We start from the raw sequence: 2,878 nt of genomic DNA on the forward strand, positions 1-2,878 counted from the left end.
TATGTTTCTGGCCTTTGACAATAATGTAATTTTTTTTAATTTACTTCCTTCTGTAGTAGAATATTAGAGACTCCCTGATTGTGATTCAGTGGATTCTGTTAGTCTCTTGTGTCTGGTGCACACTGGCACATCTCTCATGGCAACAATCACCTTTGTATTTGCTTAATAAAGATCTCTTTTGATCAAATTTGATTCTGGGGTCTTTTTCCCCTATGCCAGACAAGATGGTGGTGGCTCTCAAGAGTAGTAAGAAGTAGTCAGAGTCTAGATATATTTTGAAGATAGAGAGAAGGGAAATTCCTCACAAACTGGATGTGAGATAGGAGAGAAAGAATGAAATAAATGATGATTTCAAGGTTTTTTAGCTTGAGGGAGTGAAAGAATTGAGTTACCATTACTGAAATGGGGGAGATTGGATACAGTAGGATTATTAGAGAAACATGGCAGTTCAGTTTTAGACATGCTAACTTTTAGATGCCTAGGATAAAACATCCAAGCGGTAATCCCAAGGAATCAGTTGCATATACAAGATGTGAGGTTCATGGAGTGGTCTAGGCTGCAGATACACATTTGTGAGTTGTAGGCATAGAAACCAAAAAAAACAAACCCGTTTTCATCAAGTGGTTAAGGGTTTGTCTGCTAGCCAAAGGGTCACTAGTTCAAACCCACCAGCCACTCCATGGGAGAAATATTTGGCAGTCTGCTTCCATAAAGATTATAACCTTGGAAACCCTATGGGGCAGCTCTATTATGTTGATGATTTAAAGCATGAGAATGGGTCAGATTACCAGGGAGGGAGTACATATAGAGAAAATGTTCAAGGACCAATCTGTGGGACATTCTCCTATAGAATGGGTGCGCAGAGGTGACACAAACAAAGACTATTGAAAAGAATGAGCCAGTGAGGTAGAAAGGCAGTCAGGACAGCAGTGTCTTGGAAGTAAAAAAAAAAAATTTTAAGATAGTGTTTACTGACACTGAGAATTTGTCTTATTTCCTTAGGGCTACTTATTACTATTACAGAAATACCACAATTGTTTTCTTTAAGAAGCAGAAGTGTATTTTCTCACAGTTTAGGAGTCTGGAAGTCCAAATACACGGCACAGCTCTAGGGGAATTCTTTCCGTTGGCCCTGGGGGAAGATCCTTGCCTCAGTTTCCATAGCCTCAGAGTTCCTGGGGTCCTTGTGGATCCTTAGTGTGCTTCTGTCTTCCTCAGTTTGTCCACCCTTGTCTCAGTGCCTAATCTGTTCTTTTTGTATCTCAAAAGTGATTACATTTAAGACACACCTTACACTGATAATGGCCTCATTAATATAAAAAAAACTGATGACCAAATGGGATTAAATTCCCAGGTATAGGGGTTTGGATTTCAACACAAATTTTAGAGGGACACAATTGAATCCATAACAGAAGAGAAAGTCTTGAAAAAGTGAGAGGAAGTCATTGGTAATCTTGACAAGAAGTTTCCATGAACCAGTGGTGTCAAAAACCAGAACTTAGTGCATTTCAAAACAGCAAGAGAGAAACTGGAGATAGGAAATCCGGAGAATTCTCTAGGGGATGTTATAAAGCCAACTGAAAGCCAGGGTAGTAGCTAGAGGGATGTGTTGGGTCAAGAGAAACCTTGTTAAGTTAGGAGACAGCACATGTGGATATTCATGGAAATAACACAATAGTCAGGAGGATATCCAGAGGTTTCCCATGTTCATCTGACTTTGGCTACGTTCTAGCTCTTGGGGATCCAGAAAAAGAAAAAAAAAATCTCTCTTCATGTACAGAAATTGTATCATGGACAGAAGCCAACTTGTAGGATAAAAAAATGAAAATATGCATTATATTTGATTGTCTGTATTTAATAAGTAGAAACACCATGTTCAAGAGTAGGAAAGCGCATTATAAGGGATGAATAAACACTCAGGTAGAGGAGATAATCAGGTAGAGAAAGTGCTTGACGGCGACACAGAGTCACAGTGAGCTGGACCCTGAAAAAGGCACATGGAAAATGAGATGCTGAGATGTACAGTGGCCATCAGAGGCACACCCTATCTCCAAGACCATCCCCACTGTTACCCTGATTTTCTTCACTAAAATTTCTATCTTGAGGGTTTATACCACTTGTTCCAAAAAACTGTTTTTTGTCTCCCCCCTCCCCCCGCCCCCTTAGAGGGGGAACAAAGAGGGTATAGCTGTCACTGCTGAGGATTAGGGAAATAAAGTTGACAATTGATCTAGATTTGATTTCACAGAGGTTATTTTTAAAGTGCAGCTGGGCTTAGAGTGAGGATAGCAAGATTTTTTCTTAATAAACTTTCCCCCTTGGCCGTACGGGGATTGAACCCGCGACCTTGGCGTTATTAGCACCACGCTCTAGCCAACTGAGCTAACCGGCCTTCTGAAGGATGGTATGTTTTTTATATTCAGACACTAGGAAAAGTTTTCGCACCTTTTTGACTCAGCCAAAGGATCCTCGCTTTTACATAAATCTTAACTATGATTAAATGACACTCGTTTTTCAAGCTTCTCTGTATGTTTTTTATTTCCCTTTTCCTCACTCCCGCAAAAAGAAAAGAAACAAAATCTCTATCTCCAGCAGAGATGAATTCGCTTCTCCTATGGAAAATAAGACAGGCACTCCTTCGAAACCCTATGAGGCAGTTCTACTCTGTCCTAGAGGGTCACTATGAATCGGAGTCGACTCGACCGCACTGGGTTTTTTTATGGAAAATAAGAAGTTCTGGAGCCGTCGATTTCGTCCCAAGAGAAGTATTCACTAGAGCAGGGCTCCTTCAGCCTACCCCAGGAAGCAAACCTTTGAGAACGATTCAGACACCCCCCGCCCCCGAGAAGGACCTGGTCGATTTGGTCCCTGCTGACGT

General features: G+C 41.0%; 1 non-coding gene across 1 annotated transcript; it reads right to left on the reverse strand.

Moving 5' to 3' along the window:
• Positions 1-2,319: 2,319 nt before the first annotated feature.
• TRNAI-AAU (transfer RNA isoleucine (anticodon AAU)) lies at positions 2,320-2,392 on the reverse strand. Its single transcript has one exon. It is a non-coding gene; the product is annotated as a tRNA-Ile (tRNA).
• Between the last annotated feature and the right edge of the window lie 486 nt (positions 2,393-2,878).

This window comes from Loxodonta africana, chromosome 1 (assembly GCF_030014295.1).
Source record: "Loxodonta africana isolate mLoxAfr1 chromosome 1, mLoxAfr1.hap2, whole genome shotgun sequence".
In the NCBI taxonomy this organism is placed as follows: Eukaryota; Metazoa; Chordata; class Mammalia; order Proboscidea; family Elephantidae; genus Loxodonta; species Loxodonta africana.